The following is a 17,379-nucleotide window of genomic DNA, read 5'->3' as shown; positions in this document are numbered from 1 at the left end:
CAATGTCGGAGCAGGAGAAATCTTATAGACTGTGTCCAGTCCGTGCTTTTCAGGCTTACGTCCACTGCACTAGCCAGTGGCGTAAGTCGGAGCAGCTGTTCGTCTGTTATGGTGGTGGTAACAGAGGAGCAGCTGCCACCAGGCAGACCATGTCTCACTGGGTCAGGGAGACTATTGCTTTGGCTTATGAGGCGCGCGGTCAAGCTTCGCCTATAGGTCTTAGAGCTCACTCCATAAGGGGGTCGCTTCCTCTAGTGCTTTAGCAACGGGTGCACCCTTACAACAGGTTTGTGATGCGGCAGGTTGGTCCTCTCCGCACACATTCATAAGATTTTAGAGTTTGGATGTCCATGCTACTCCGGGCTCTCATGTCCTTGAGTCAACATCACAAGCTAATGTCTGAGGCCTTCTTGTGGTTTGATAGCACACCTGAACAACCTTAGGGGTCCAGACATTTTTTCGTTCTCGTTCCCAAAGCGCTGAGCAGCGCAGCATCGACTGAAGCTTTCGAAAGGGAACGTTCCCGGTTACTTAACTATAACTTTGTTCCCTGGGAGAGCGGAACGAGATGCTGCGCTGCATTGCCGGACTGAATATGTCCCAGGACTGCTCTTCAGATAAAATGTCCTGTGGATGCACCTGTGGCGTATCTATTTATAGCCCCGTGTTGTGGGCGGGCGCGCGCCCCGATGACGTCATCAACCGAGGTTATATTACCACCGGGTCAATTGAATTGACGTGTTACACACATTATTCACAGCTGGTCACGAATACGACCTTTCCCAATGCGCTGAGCAGCGCAGCATCTCGTTCCGCTTTCTCAGGGAACAAGGTTACAGTTAAGTAACTGGGAACATTCTCTTCACTCTCTTCTTTAACAAACATCATCTTCACAGCAGCAGATCTCAGTTCAGATGATACTCCTCCAGATATTCCTGCTTTAGAACTTATTAATGTTTTCCATTCTTCGGCCAGCGAGGCTTACCCATTCGATGCGTGTGCTCCCATCGGATGTCGGCAAGAGCCTCCTGGCCAGACTACCTTTCTTTTTTCCTTACAGCTGCAAGCTGTCATTTCCACCATGCACTATCCAGATCCCGCGGGAGGCCGGCGAAAACCTTCTTTTCCCTTTTATATGGTCGTCGAGGCTTTCCCGTCCGATGATGCGAGTACAAGCTCCCATCGGACGTCAGCGAGAGCCCCGCGGCCACCCAAACTTGCCTCTTCCATCCTACGGCCTGCGATGCTGACCCAGCTTATACAGTGAGCACGAAGTTCCTGTTGGATGCTGGTGAGAACCTCCTGAACACACTACTTTACCTTTCCGTCTTTCATCCGGAGAGGCTTACCTGTTCGATGCCGTGAGTGCAAGCTCCCGTCGGACGCCGGCGAGAGTCTTCCGGCTAGACAAACGTAACTTTTCCTTTTCTATGGTCAGAGAGGCTTACCCATTCGATTGTGTGTGCTCCCGTCGAACGTCGGCGAGAGCCTCCTGGCCAGACAACCTTATTTTCCAATCTATGGTCGGAGAGACTTACCCGTTCGATCGTGTGTGCTCCCGTTGGACGTCGGCGAGAGTCCCCCGGCCACATGACTTTACCTTTCCATTTGACGATTAGCGAGGCTTAACCGTCCGACGCCACGAGTCTCAACCTCCCATCAAATACTGTAAAATAAATAAATAAATAAACCTCCGCTACCCTCACATCTTTTCCCCCTGCCTGGCGAGGCTTACCCGTTCGATGTTCTGAGTTGATACCCCATCGGATGCAGCGAGAGCCTCCCAGCACGGGTTTTCTTTTCCTCTCCCCGTCCGGCGAGGCTTACCCGTCTGATGCGTGTGCTCCCGTCAGACGTCGGTGAGAGTTCTCCCGGTCGGGTTCCATACTTGCTGGCCGCAAGCGAGTCTCATCCATCTGATGTCGTGAGTATCGACCTCCCGTCGGATGTCGCAAGAGTCTTCTTGTCGGTCAGCCCAAAAACCTTTTTATCTGCCAAACCAAGAGGACCCAGACGTCCGTCGTCCTGAGTCTTAATCTCCAGTCAGAGGCTTCATGGGCCCTCTCAGTCAGCCATTTGCCCTTCGGCCTCTGATTAGCATGGGCTTATCAGCCAGTAGGGCCCATACGCAGACACCGTGACCTATTCCAGTCGAGGCAACTCGGGCCCTCCTGGTCGGGCTATACAACCACGCCGCTCCTCCTCATCAGCCGGTAGGACTCACTGTTCCAACGCTGTGAGTCCCCGTTGAGCATCGGCTCGACCCCTACAGACTGGGCGCCTCTAACCACATAGTCCAGTACCTGCAGCCGGTAGGGCCTACCTTCCCAACGGTTAAGTCGCTTCCATTGGAGTAGGTAGGCTCTTCCAGCCCGCCAACGAGATGACTTCTCAGAAAATAAAATCAGCCCCCACCAGTACTCAATGCTATTTTGGGGGGCATCCTTAATCTGGCGGCTGTCCTCTTGTCCATTTGCTTTTTGGGGTGTACTCTAAGTTCGGGCCATTCCCGAGCTCGGAGCCCTTCCCCGGACAGCACGCCAAATATGCATTCTATACCTCAGCTAATTATATGTAAGCGTGAACTCGTGAAATGATGTTCTCGTTAACGAGGTTCGAGAGGAGCGTGTCAGATAATTAGCCTAATAAACACAGGTGGACCACAATCTAGTAATCAATCCCACAGTATAAATATCGCTGACTTACCTCTATCCATTGACGGTTAATCAGCATCCCTCCTCCACCCCATCTCCTCACTTCGAGTTCACTTTATAATTAGACGGGGAAGGCGGGGTACTCTAGGTTCGGGCCATTCCCGAGCTCGGAGCCCTTCCCCGGACAGCACGCCAAATACGCATACCATACCTAAGCCAATTATATGTAAGCATGAACTCGTGAATTGATTTCACATATTCTCACAATGTGCTCTCTTGCAGTCTTACTGGTTCATTTCTGTGTGTGTGTGTGTGAGAGGGAGAGCCCCTTTTGTATTTTTTTGATTGGTGTCTATTTTGCACTCCTGATATTCTGTAGAGTCACCCCTTGATTGCTGCACACTTTTTTCTTGACCAGTGGCTGATTTGTAGTTTGTACCACCAAAAGATTCACTGAGTTTTCACATTTTTCGTATTTTCCATTAATTTCCTATGTCGGTCATTTTTGACCGCGAACAAGGTAAGTGTGACAATTTTTTTTGACTCTTTAACATATCCAAATCATGTCCATGATTTTTTTGTGTGTGTTCATATTGCTAATGTGACAAAAGTCACCAAGTGTCATCTCATTCTGTTGAAGCTAAGATTTTACAAATTTCTAAATATAAAATTTATAAGAGGGCCAGAGGGTTAAGGGAGCAGTGCGTCTTAATCCACCGGCACAGATAATGCATACCCAGGGCGATCTTCAGGTGGTGGTTAAAAGCCTGAGTTTACCGCCCTATGAACCACTTGAACAAGCTGATATTAGGAGTCTTTCAATGAAGACTGCTTTTCTCTTGGCTATAACATCAATCAGAAGAGTAGGTGAGCTTTATGCCCTCTTGGTGTGTCCACAGTGTCTCAGATGGGGGCCTGAGTACAATCAGGTTACACTCTTAACAGTGTAAAACACATTTAACAGTCTGGTGAGCCTGGTGGAACCATCATTAAGAAGGCAAGACACAGTGATGATGGAGGCAATACCTGTTGGGGAGAGACTTGCAATAAAATTGAGGTACTTGGCCACAGGACAGACCTTCTCTTCTCATTACAACAGGCATTACAACAGGACTTCCTCAAAGTGCCATCCACAGAAGGGGAGTGGAAACACATCTCCACCAGATTTGAGGAGAGGTGGAACTTTCCACATTGCATTGGTGCCTTAGGTCAACATCCTTCTGCCACCAAATTCAGGGTCTCATTACTTGAACTACGAAGGTTTCAGTTGAATAGATCTCATGGCTCTAGTAAATGCAGACCTGAAATACATTTATATTGATGCAGGGACAAATGGCAGAGTTAGCGACGGGGGAGTTTGGGCCAAGTGTGGGCTGAGCCGGTCATTGGAAGACAACACACTGAACATACCACCACCAGAAGACCTGCCTGGACGTCAAACCCCTGTCCCTTTTGTTGTCGTGGCAAATGAGGTCTTTGGTTAGAAGCCATTGATGATGAGACCATACCCAAGGACAAAACTAGATAATAACAAGGGAAACTTTAACTATAGGCTCTCTCGTGCACTTCATTGTGTTGAGAATGTTTTTGGAATCTTGGCAAACAGATTCAGAGTTTTTTGCAAAGTACTTGTTTTGGAGCCTTCCAAGGCTGTAATAATAACAAAGGCAGCATGTGTTCTTCACAATTACCTAAGAACAGAATCCCTTACCTGTTACACCTACACATTTCCTAGTCTGGTGGGTCAGGAGGACACAGAAACGGGTTGATTATTTCAGGGAGCTTGGAGGGAAGAACCAGAACGTATGTGCCCTATTGCAGCTTCCTCAGACAGAAATTCATCTTTGCAGGCAAAACAATTGAGAGAGGAGTACTACAGCTACTTCAACACAAATGGAGCAGTAAGCTGGCAAGAGAATGCATTGTCTTGATTACTTATTCTTCATCCACACTGCCATAACCTCTACCCAACTATTTGATACATTATGCAGGATACAAAAAGACGACAATGAATGAAATGCTACAAATAAATTCTGTTTGTTTTTATTTTCAGTTCAGCCACCCTGTCAAATGGTAAATATAAAATACACAATGAAATAAGTTAAATTACTATGAAATAAGTTAAATTACAGATTACTATACATACTTCATTTGTTTAAAATTCAGATTACAAAAACACAATAAATGAAATAATGCAAATACAAAATATAAAATATATGATTAAATAAGATAAATTACTGTTGAATTAAATTACTATACATAATACTCCTCATCTTGGAGAGAGTGAGCCAACTCAATTATCTGCCTTTTCAGCTTCTTCGCCTTGTTTTCTGGCAGGCATTTTAGGCAACTTTCTAAGTACTGTAAAAAGCCAGTGTGTGGTTAGGAGGCCTTTCTTTTCAGGAAACCCATACCATACTGCATGGCCTCCGTAGTTTTATCCATTTTTCTCTTTTTTGCGTAAGACACAGCCTTGTGGCGTTGGGGTTGAGGTGGAGTTGTAGGAGTGAATGTGGAAGTGGAAGGAGAAGATGTGATGTTCTCTAGGAACTGGGATGTTGAGGGAGCAGCCAAAACTGTTGACAAATTGTCACAACTTTCTTCAGGGGTGCAGTGGTCACGGAGATTAAGACATAATGTAATAATACTTCCACTTAGGGTGGTAAACCTCTTCAGCTCCCACAAAAATACAGTACCCAAGTTTTTAAATTGCCTCTTGATATCTTCCTCTGAGAAAAAGGAACATAATACTGTAACATAAATACTCTACAGGTGATCTATAGGTGATACCACTTTTTTTTTTACTATGTGTTTACACACAGTTTATATTATAAAGCAATGTGGAATTAACTGTAGAAATTACAGTCATGGACAAAGGTTAAGACTGTTCTTTAACCTTTGTCCATGACTGTAATGCTGTAAAAACCCAGAACCATGTTGTTGATAAATACTACAACAACATTATTGCAATAGCCATTAGAAGTTTAAAAAATATGCATAAAGCAATTTTCACAACAGGATGTACCGGTTATAACTTGTTGCTCATCTGTTTTAAGGTCCCGGTGTTTATACAGCTTTGCTGTCATGCTCTGTATATACAAGGACACACAATACGAGACGGTGATGTTAGACAAACACTGTTCCAACTTAATAAAACAAACAAATAAAAAAAAACTATCGATGAGGGGCCCTTCATTTATCACAAGTCAGTGGTTCTCAAACTTTTTAGAGTGGCATCCCCCTGAGGCATTTAACATTCTTCTGCATACCCCCTCTGGTCCACTTAGACTGCAGGTGACCCTTCTCCATTAATGGACAAAATTTGCCCCTTAAATCAAGTGCATTTTTGCCTTTATAAAATTAATAATGCTTTTAATTAAAAAATGTTAAATAGAGAGTAATTCTTTTAAATATTAAATTAAAACAGCCAGTAGGTGGCAGTAAGTCAATGTCTTTATGAGTGAGCCATCGATTCATTCATTAGAAACTAAGTGTATTTATGAATGAATCATTGACTCTCACAATTGTTCATGAAACACAGCTGTGTTGGAGATGCACAACAGTTCTGCTGTGGCTTTTGTTGGAACAATTATTTCGTTGAAAAAAAGAGTAAAAAATACTGAGAATAGCCTACTGTTCAAAATGAGCATCACTTAATATTACCCTATCATTTATTAACTTTCAGGTAACTACGTAGCAAATTCACCTCCAGTTAGCTAAATCCCATAGAAAGTCTATGGAGCTGTGGCTAACGGCAGTTGTCAAAACTGAAAACATTTAATGTCTAAATTACAGCCTGGGCACATAAAATTTGATATTTATTGGTATTTTAAGCATTAAATTAAGCACATTTTCGGTTTTGGGTTTACACATGACAACTTACCAGCATAAAAAGATATTAGTTGACACTCCTTTTCTTCGTTCCACTGCTGCTGAGGGGTCGCCATTTTGTTTGAAAATTTTCTGAAATCTCCAAGGCAGTCACATGATCGGCGGCTAGCTTTCTGATTGGAGGATCTCAAAAAGAAAAAAGTTTTATTTCTAGAAAAAATATGACTTAAATAATAATAAAACCTAAGAGAGTGGAAAAAAGGACAAAACTGCAAAAAACAGTTACATCTTTATTTTGCAATATTCGGCAAAGGCAATAACAAAACACTGTCTAATCATCATGTTCAACCAACAGAGCTCAATAAAGGCTGGACAAACCACCAGCATAGACAATCACCTGCCTATTTATTCAAGTTAGTCAGCAGTGCAGACAGTTCACCCGAAAATATAGGCTAAAAGTAAAAGAAATTCAAGTAATGAAAACTCAGCAGAGCATGGTTTAAAATAACAACACACTCCCTACAGAAAATCACGTCCTTAATTACACTGTACTCCAACCAAGAAAACTGCCCGTACCACTTTTGATGAGAAGCTCCTTGTTTTTCCATTCTTGAAAGTGCAGGGAAATACTTTCAGATTAGATAATATTTTCAGATTAGGCCTACGTTCCGGAGGGAGGCTTTCTACAGTCAGTGAACTGCTTTTTTCACATCAAACATTTTATGCAAGTATTATGACCAGTACTTTATTTGATGCTGTTCTGCAAAATGTTCAATTTTGAATTTTTGCATTTTGCTAGGCCTATTTGTTTAAAAAAAATCTGGCATTTACAGTGCATTAGATCGAGTGCATGAGTGCTTGCATACGAGAATGAGCGAGCCGGGTTTGACTAGATCAGCGTTTCCCAAACTTTTTTTCCTGCGCACCCCCTTCTATGTCCCAACCGGGTTGGCGCACCCCGAATCCCCACTTAAAAAAAAAAAAAACGCAACAAAGCTTTCTTTTATCGCCATATACCCTTACGAAAGGAAAATATATTTACCAATATATTTCTTAAAATATATTGTGATATATTGTAATATATTATTTTCCCTTTTTATTTTCTAATATTTTATATATTTGAATACATTTAATAATATATTGATGATACATATGTTATATAATATATTGCAAAATATACAAATGATTGCCGCTTTCAATATATTGCAATATATTGGAAAAAATAAATATATATAAGAATATATGCCTAATATATTACATGACATTTTCCAATATACTGCAATATATTTTTGTTTCATAAAGGAAAGAGTCATGTTTAATCATGCACAAAATAACCAGAACACAATAAAAACAATGACAATAAAAACATCAACAAAGTTTCAATATAATGCAACAAAGCTACGCACAAGCTTCCACTTTTAAGAGGATGAGTGACAGACACAGGCTCAGTAACAGAAAGCACAAAAAAGAAGCATTGCAGCCGCGTAAAAGAAACATTGCTGCAATAGGCTAGGCCTATTAAATGACCATGGAGCTAGCAGCAGCATCATCCCAACCGCCCATCACGAATTCAAATGCGGCCCAACATGCTGAACACAATTTTTTTTTTTTTTTTTTTTTCAGTTTTACAATTAGCCTAATATTTTTTACGTTAAATTATTTTGTGTTTCATATATTATTTTCAGACATGAGCAGACCTACTCACAGCATTTAATGAACACAAGCGCCCACTTTGGCAGAATTCAATTCAAATGGTCATCAACAGCCATTAGTTCGGTAAAATTGAGCATTAGAATGGACAAATTTGTTTTTAAGGGAGAAAAAAAAAGGGTTTTGTGGAAAATGCCAGCGAATGAACACATAGAAAAAGTCAGAGTATCAGTAGTGAAGGAGAGTGTTGGATTTTCGGTTTGCCCCGCAACTTACTTGAAGTTCAGGCAAATAGAAACACCATATACTACTTAGCAATCATCCTTAATTGAAAAAATGTGGCAAAACATCTCTAATATTATTAAATTCGAAACTGCTTTCCATATTTGGATCAACATAGGCTACATTTGTGAACGCACATTTTCTGCAATGTCGCGCATCAAGTCATGCTCCCGTGCGCCTAACAGACTGCATCTAGAGCCTATGTTAAACTTTCCGCGTCCGCGGGGAGACCGTTATGGACCGCTAGGTAGGCGTGACGTAAACATCATCATGGGAGAGTGTGTGCGGATGCTCTGAGAGGACGAACGCGTGCCTCCCATTTTTTTATGACGGCGCGGACAGGTGCGCGTGGTAAGTAGGCTTCAAAAGCACAATTGCACATGTGGAGGCAGTGTGAAGAAGCCCATTGCTACTCGAACCTGTGCAATCCGTCAATAAAAGAATGTAAAGACAGTCAGATGTGCAGTAATTCTGGGCAACTGTTTGTTCACATGTTTGTTGCAGAGCGGACCATCAGCGTGCGCTTTCGGAAGAATAAATGGAAGAAGTCCGCGCTGGCCGTGTCCGCGTCTGGATTGCTCATGCAGAAACACCGACAGCATCAGGTGTTTTATTTATATGGGGAGTATAATTAAGTAAATTAATGCGAGACTTGCATTTGGACCACAGTGCGCCCGGTGGGAAAAAAGGTTGAGAACCACTATAACACAATGGTTATGGAAATTAGAATGACAGTACATTGAATTAAATTGCAATGAGGTTACAACCGATCCACATCATTAAAGAGAATAAGCTCAGAAATAGATAAAATAAATAAAAACAAGGGTCAATCTGAAACTTTTCAAGTGTGAAAATTAAATTAGCCTACACACGATCCACAACATAATAAGTTGCAAAGAGCATAGGCTCAAACATAAAATAAAATAAAATAAAAGAGGATGCATCTGTAACTTTTCGAGTGCAGCGCAAAAGTCGCTCAGCCTACAGCGAGAGAGATTTCCTCAAGATTTTTTCTTCGCTGATTTTCTTTCTCTATTCTCTTCGTCTCTGTTGCCTCCAAATCCTCACTCTCTCTTGGCCCCTCTCCTCCTGACTAACAATTTTTTATTTAAAATAAAAGCGATTACAAAGGAAATGTTTACTGTTCACGTTTTTATTGTATGGAAAAATCCCACTGAAAAAAAAAGACCGCGCACCACACTTTCGGAATCCCTGGACTAGATGTATTTGGAGGTTATTGCTCAGGTCCCGTTCTGCACATATCCAAATGTTTCCATATTCCCAATGTATGTGAATGTTAAACTATAATATTTTTTCTTTTTTTTTTATGTAAACTAGATGGAAAAGATCATCCTTTTCACATGAGCAAAAACGTCCTTGGCTTAACAGCATAGTGGACTGGTATACTACGGTCTATTTAAACTGTCCAGTGTAACCGTTTATATGCTTGGTTGACTGTACTTTATTTTAATAATGAACAGACTGCGATGTAAGTTTGAAATTAGGATGCACTTTAGATGTTCTGTGTCATTTATATCAAACACAAATGTTGCCGATTGCTAGTGTGTTTGCTATTTTTTTATATATATTTAATTGGTTTTTATTTATAAAATTGTATTGATTTTATTTAAATGTATATTTAAGTTTACATTTATGTTCCAACAAACTTGATAAATACTCTAAAACTTTTATGTAAATGATTGACTTTTTTATGTAAATGATTGCTATATATATATATATATTACCTGTTTTATATATTTAATACTTGGTCAGTTTATTGATTTATTTGGTTAACTTTGGATACATTTTTATTTTAATACCGTGCAGTGCACAAAATTAAGATTTGAGAGATGATTCAAGTCATTGCTAAATAAATGATAAGTTTAGAAATGTTGTGCATCCACTTATTATTAGTGCTTTGCGCCCTCCATGCCACTTCCCGCCAAAACGGGTGTGGCCTAGCCCTATAAAGGGAGCTCGAAAAGGCTGACTCACCTGATTAATTCATCGCCGAAGCAAACCAGAGTGAATCGTGTGCACGGCAGAGAACGCAGTACTCGTTCCCTCTTCTAGAGGGATTAGTAACCGAGTACGTTCTCTTACGAGAGTTCTCTCGTACTGCGTCTTAGCTAAGATGCTACGGGAACCCCATGTAAAGCGCCGTGCACGCAGGGATCACACACCAATAAACCTGGAAGCAACGCCCAGGATTTACAGTGCACAGTCACCTGAGGGACTCACAGAGAGTCCAGAACAGGAGGGGGACACTCCGTCTCATATCTAGCAGCGTCCGTAGGCGTGGCAATATGACATCACACAGTCAAGGCAAGGCCTGACCCATGTGGTAACGCGGGTCTTACGCAATACTGCCCATATAACAGTCGGCATCGCATAACGCTTGCAGTGCGGGAACCTCCAGGTTATAGAACCTGATAAATGTCGACGGCAAGGCCCATCCTGCCACCATACATATATCCTGTAAGGAGATCCCACTAGACCACGCCCACGACGAGGCGACGCCTCTTGTGGAGTGTGCTCTGACGCCCAGTGGGCACTGAAGGCCCCTGGAAGCGTAAGCTAACGCCTATGGCGTCAACTATCCATCTGGACAGGCTCTGTCTCGAAACAGCCATTCCCTTGGAACGTCCACTGAATGAGACAAACAGCTGCTCAGTCTGTCTAAAGACAGCGGAGCGAGACACATAAGCTCGTAAAGCCCTAATGGGGCAAAGAAGACTCGAGTCTCCATCCTCTCCTGACACCGAAAGGGCAGACAGGGAAATAACCTGAGCCCGAAACGGCGTGTTGAGGGATTTTGGCACATAACCGTGCCTAGGTTTGAGTATGACCCTTGAGTCATTAGGCCCAAACTCCAAGCACGTCGGGCTCACTGAGAGCGCGTGCAGGTCACCCACACGCTTCACTGAAGCGAGAGCCAACAAGAACACTGTCTTGAATGACAGATGTTTGAGGCTAATGGTTCGGATAGGCTCGAAAGGGGAACCTTTCATGGCCTCCAAAACCGTCGAGAGGTCCCATACAGGGACTGACGGAGGTCTGGGAGGTTTCAGCCTCCTAGCTCCTCTAAGGAAGCGGATGACCAAATCGTTTCTTCCTATGGACTGACAGAGCGTTGTCTCAGAAAACGCTGCGATAGCCGCCACGTAAACTTTGAGCGTGGAGGGGGCTCTGCCCTTATCCAACAGCTCCTGTAGGAAGGAGAGAACCTCCGTCACCTCACAACTAAGGGGTGAACATTCCCGAGCTGTGCACCAGCTGGAGAACACCGACCACTTCGAGGCATACAGCCGTCGTGTCAACGGAGCTCTAACCTGAGTGATGGTATTTAGCACTCCCACTGAGAGATCAGCGGGTAACCGTTGAGCGCCCACACATGGAGGGACCACAACTCCGGTTGAGGGTGCCAAATCGAGCCTCTGGCCTGCGAGAGGAGATCCCTCCTCAGCGGCACTGGCCACGGGGCAGTGTCTGCTAGCTGCATCAAATCTGGAAACCATGGTTGGTTCTTCCAAAGTGGTGCTACAAGCAGTACTGAGCATCTCGTTTCCCTCACCCGTTCTACCACCTGCGGAAGTAGGGAGACGGGGGGGGGGAGCATAGAGCGGGCAGCACGGCCACCTCCGTGACAGCGCGCTTTCGTTCTTGGAAAAGAACGCGGGGCAGTGAGCATTTTCGTGGGACGCGAAGAGGTCCACTTCCGCCCTGCCAAATCTCTCCCACAACAGCTGGACTGTCTGCGGGTGTAGAGACCATTCGCCCGTGGGAATGTTGCTTCTGGACAGCCTGTCTGGACCCAGATTCTGTAGCCCAGGCACATGAACTGCTCTCAGCGAGCGCAAGTTGCGCTGAGTCCAAACCAGGAGGTGTTCCGCCAACCTGTACAGGTTTCGGGACCTGAGACCGCCCTGGCGATTTATGTAGGACACCACAGACATGTTGTCCGAACGGACTAAGACGTGGTGGCCCTAGATTCGGGGACAAAAGCGCGCCAGCGCGTTCTCTACTGCCAGTATTTCCAGACAGTTGATATGTTGGAGCTTTTCCCGTTCTGCCCACAGGCCAAAGAACGGTCTGCCCTCGAGCAGCGCTCCCCATCCCGAAGTGGAGGCGTCCGTCGACACCATTTTCACTTTCGAGGAAGTCCCCAGGCTTACACCTGATCGGTACCAATCGTTCGCTGTCCAGGGTTTCAAGGCTGTAACACAGCTCTGATTGACCATGAGACGCAACTGACCGGATATCCACGCTCTGCGCGGTACTCGCGCTTTCAGCCAGAACTGCTAGGGGCGCATGCGGAGCAGGCCCAACTGAAGAACTGGTGATGCTGAGGCCATGAGACCTAGCATCTTCTGAAATTCTCTGAGCAAGAATGTCGCGCCGCAACGGATAGAGCTCGCTGCGCGCTGAATGCCCAACGCGCGCTGTGGCGACAGCTGCGCCGTCATGGAGTGTGAGTCCAGAGCTATATCCAAAACCAGTATCGTCTGACTGGGGTTCAGCGAACCCTTCGTCCAGTTGACACTGAGACCAAGTTTCTCGAGGTGATCGAGTAAAATGGCCCTGTGCTCCACGAGCTCTGATCGTGACTGAGCCAGAATCAGCCAGTCGTCCAATTAGTTCAGCACTCACATGCCTCTGAGTCTGAGAGGAGCGAGCGCTGCGTCCATGCACTTCGTAAACGTACGAGGACCCATGGACGAGCCGAACGGCAGGACTGTATACTGGTATGTCTGGCCCTTGAAGGCGAATCTCAAGTATCGCCTGAGACGTGACGCTATCTGTATTTGAAAATACGCGTCCTTCAGATCTATCGACATGAACCAGTCTCCTCTGCGAATATGCGCGAGGAGTCTCCTGGTTGTAAGCATTGTGAAACTGCGTTTCGCCAATGCTTTGTTCAGCTGTCTTAGATCCAGTATGGGTCTGAGACCCCCGTCTTTCTTGGGCACTAGAAAGTATTTGCTGTACAGCCCCCCTTCGCTTTGAGCTTGAGATACAGGCTCCACAGCCCCTCTGCTCAACAGTTTTGATATTTCGGCTCAAAGTAGGTGTGCTACTTCTGTTTTGACCGTAGTTTCGACGCGCGCTAAAAAGCGCAGAGGGCGTCGAAAAAACTGTAGCGAGTAGCCTCCCTTTATAATGTCTAGCACCCAATCCGAAAACCCCTGGAAGCGCTGACCATGCGTCTGCATGAATGGCTAGGGGTTGGATGCGAAGCGCGCTCTGTTGGCTGGGCAACGGCAGCGCTTCGATGTGCTCTAACATGGGCGTTAAGCCTGTGACATTTGAGGCGGGGACCGCGCTGATCACAGCGGGCAAATCGCTCGTCCTCGACCCCTCCACGGTGCTTAACCGAGTGAGGGAGGGCTGACCGGGTCCTGTGCGACTCATGCTGTCTGTGAGTAATTGTGGGCTGTAAGCGTGCACATTTACTGCTTTAGACTCGCTGTCTGCCTGGGCAGAACGAACGTGCACAGGTTTCGTATTTACAGAAACCACATGACGTGTGTGACATAGTGTTTGTGGGCACTGAGGAGTGGGCACGTTTACTATGTAGTGCGCGCGATCTACTTGAGTCGCTTTTATGGGCGCGAGCCCTGTGTGAAGGGCTGTGCTTATATGTAGAGATGGGCACTGAGCAGTGGGCATCGTCACTACATTTATAGCACCATCGGCCGTGGCACCAGAAATTACACCTTTTTCGGGAAATATCTGGGTAGCCGTGATACCGTTTTTTTGTGTGCAGGCAAGCGGGCAACCGCACAGGCTTGCGCATTGCAAAAGACGCTGAGACAGTCACAATCCCTGGAACTGAAACAACGGCACGCTTGGGTGAGAGTTCGGCCGCGGCGACTCGTACACCGGCGCTTTCCTAGGAATGCTAGGATGGCTTCGGGGCTTCCGGCCTCACCGTAATCCTTTGCCGTGGTCCCCGCGACGCGTTGCTGACGCTGCTTTGCTGACGCTGCTGTGATAACGGCTTTTGTGTGCAGGCAAGCGGGCAACTGTGCAGGTTGCGCGTTGCAGAAAACGCTGAGACAGTCACAATTCCTGGAACTGAAACAGCGGCGCGCTTGGGTGAGAGCTCAGCCACAGCGGAACTCGTACACCGGCACTTCGATGAAGCAGCAGGAGGCAGGGGGGTGTGGCTGAGAGCTTTGCGGGGCCGGTCTAGCACGACTCGCTGCAGAACCGGAGCGCTTGCCATGTCTGAGAGCGTCAGCCCTAGATGCCTCTCAGCCACCGTAGCGGAAGCCATAACTCGTCCAATGGCCTGTGCAGCGGATTTAGTAGCGAAGCACTCCTAAAATCCGCGAGACAGATAGCCTCAGGTCCCATCTATAGTGCAGACGCAGGCTGCCCAACAGCAGAAAGATTCGCGCGAGCAGAGATGACGTCATGCGGCAGGCTTTAGATGGCAACACCGCTTTCGTCTGCCGTCCAGCAGAGGGCGGGCAAAGGTGTGTCGCTATCGCCTGTTCCACCGGCGGAAGTGACTGGTAGTTCCAGTTTTTAGCATCATCCAGTGTGGAGAATGCTACTGAGACAGACGAACGAGTTCGCGCTGAATATGGAGCGTTCTAAGCCTTTGCCACCTCTTCGTGAAGCTCAGGAAGAAATGAGGCGGGCTTTGAGTTTGGAGAAGTACGCTCATCCGAAAGGAAACTACCATCCAGCCGGGAACGAGAGGAGGGGCGCTTGTGCAGACCACTCGAGGCCGAGGCTCGTCGCGGCCAGCGTGAGCACTCGCATCGGCTCCTTCTCGATGTCAGCTCGTTTGCTGGGCTTCTGAGCAGAAGGTGCGAGATCCCCGGAGCTCGCCCAGCCCTCACTGCCCGAAGCTAGCAGAGAGCACGTGTCCTCTTCCCCCGACGCGGACCTGAGATCGACTTCCTCGGAGGACGCGGCGGCAGAGAGCGGGCGCTGACCATCGGGAAGCGATGCAGGGGAGCTCGGTTGGGCTGGAGGCGGTTCCGGAATCCGCTGGAAACTGCGCTTTTTACGGCTCACAGTGAGGGCATCTGCCATCAGCAAGCGCGAGCGCTGCATGATCTTCACCCAGGCAGGAGACACAGATGACGTAACGGTCTCCCTCGCTGAGTGGGGCTCTGCACGAGCCGCAAGGAGGCATCTTAAAAAAGACGCAAGCTCTTTTACGAGTGTGTGTCGCAGGGCGAACACACACACACGCATAAAGAACAGTTGGATATAATAGAATTGAAAGGATATGGGCGCCGGAACGCGCAGCAGGAACGGCAGTGGAAGGCGGCGTTGGCCAGCGGCTTCAGGAATAGCTCGTCCCGCTGAGATGCTATCCGACGGCGCTTGCTTCTTCTCGTGATCCAACGATGCGTGAGCTTCGCTGAAGAGATGAAAAACCAGGTGAGTCAGCCTTTTCGAGCTCCCTTTATAGGGCTAGGCCACACCCGTTTCGGCGGGAAGTGGCATGGAGGGCGCGAAGCGCCTATGGCTGTGTACTGCTGCAAATGCGCTTTACAACAATTCAAAATTAAGGATAATTTTTTGCTTCAGTATTTCGTGAAAAGAGACTTTTCCCGTAGCGTCTTAGCTAAGACGCAGTACGAGAGAACTCTCGTAAGAGAACTTCAAGAAATCAGCCCTAAATATCAAAGATCTCTAGTGCGCAGGTTTTTTTTTTTAAGCTGATCTGCACACATACATTAAAAAGAACTTAAAATGATAGACTCATATTTGATAAGCATCAACATTCTTCATGTGTGAGGATTAGAGGAGAAAAACAATTGATTTTATTAATCAGATATTTCATTGAAAATCACACAAAGTTGCAGCATGTAAATTATGGAAATTAAGATCTATGAAAACACATGATAATGATAAGATGTAGCCTTATGAAAGAATTAACAAAATCCAAAATATTAAAAGGTTTAGCGTGTCTAAACTACATCCTTGTGTTACGTGTCCACCTGGAACTCAAACAGTTGAATGAAAGGTAATTTGAATCCACAAAATAATATATTTTGAAGATGTTTCTGAAAAGCTGCTTTTGAGGATTAAACTTGATATTAAAATTGCTATTTTTGCAATGTCTAACATAAGATTCTGTGATGAAGAGAATAAAGAGGATTTTGCTTGATCCCCTCCAATTTTACAAGAAGCTGTGAGACCTAATTCAAAGCAATAACTTTAGGATAAAGTCATTTTTATTTAATGCTTAAAAAAATGTAAAATCCAAAATTACATTAATGGACAGAGTTAATCCTATTTCATTTTACATATGATTGTTGATGTGCTCTATTTTTTTTAAATTAATTAAACAGTAGATAAAAGAAGCTATGTTTTTATTATAATTATTAGGCATCCAGGCAGACCATTTACCTGCTTATACTAACCTGCTGGAAATGCCAATGGTTTTAATGGTTTTACTGGTTATAATGGAACTTGTATTGTTTTAGTGTTACAAGCTCTTGGTGAATAAAAAAGATCTTTAAAGTTGCAAAGACTAAAGTCTCTAATCCAAAGATATATTCTCTATTAAAGTTAAGAGTCAGCCACCCCCCCCCCAAAAAAACACCTTGTTTAAACACGCCCCCACATGTCTACGTCACTATGTGGAAATATTTGCGTAACGCTCTCAAATTTTCACGCAAAGAGAGTATTTGTGGTTTCAGTTAGGGCTGCAAAAACTAATTGATAAAATTGATTATTATTGATGATGAAAATTCTCAACGATTCTCATTATATTTAGTCGGGTCCACCCACAGTGCACATCCAACTTCATCTTGTTGCGTTAAATTACAGAACTGAATAAACACATGGACAAAATGCATCTACAAATATCAGAGGAAACAGAATGACATCCTGCAGGAAAAGTATGTTATCCAAGCTGCCCATAACATGATAAATCGTTATTTGAAGCTTCAAGCTGATGTATCAGCATAATGGCTTGCCTGTCAGGCAC

At 45.2% G+C, this 17,379-nt stretch overlaps 2 protein-coding genes across 2 annotated transcripts in view; both read right to left on the bottom strand.

Moving 5' to 3' along the window:
• The window catches only part of LOC132150053 (zinc finger protein 664-like), a 549,937-nt gene that overhangs the window by 159,787 nt on the left and 372,771 nt on the right, over positions 1–17,379 (bottom strand). The window lies entirely within an intron of this gene.
• Positions 1–17,379, bottom strand: part of LOC132147404 (gastrula zinc finger protein XlCGF26.1-like) — a 384,485-nt gene that overhangs the window by 77,956 nt on the left and 289,150 nt on the right. The gene's annotated exons all lie outside the window — the stretch shown is intronic.

Source organism: Carassius carassius, chromosome 1, assembly GCF_963082965.1.
Source record: "Carassius carassius chromosome 1, fCarCar2.1, whole genome shotgun sequence".
Classification (NCBI taxonomy): domain Eukaryota; kingdom Metazoa; phylum Chordata; class Actinopteri; order Cypriniformes; family Cyprinidae; genus Carassius; species Carassius carassius.
This window is presented reverse-complemented; position numbering and strand designations above follow the sequence as displayed.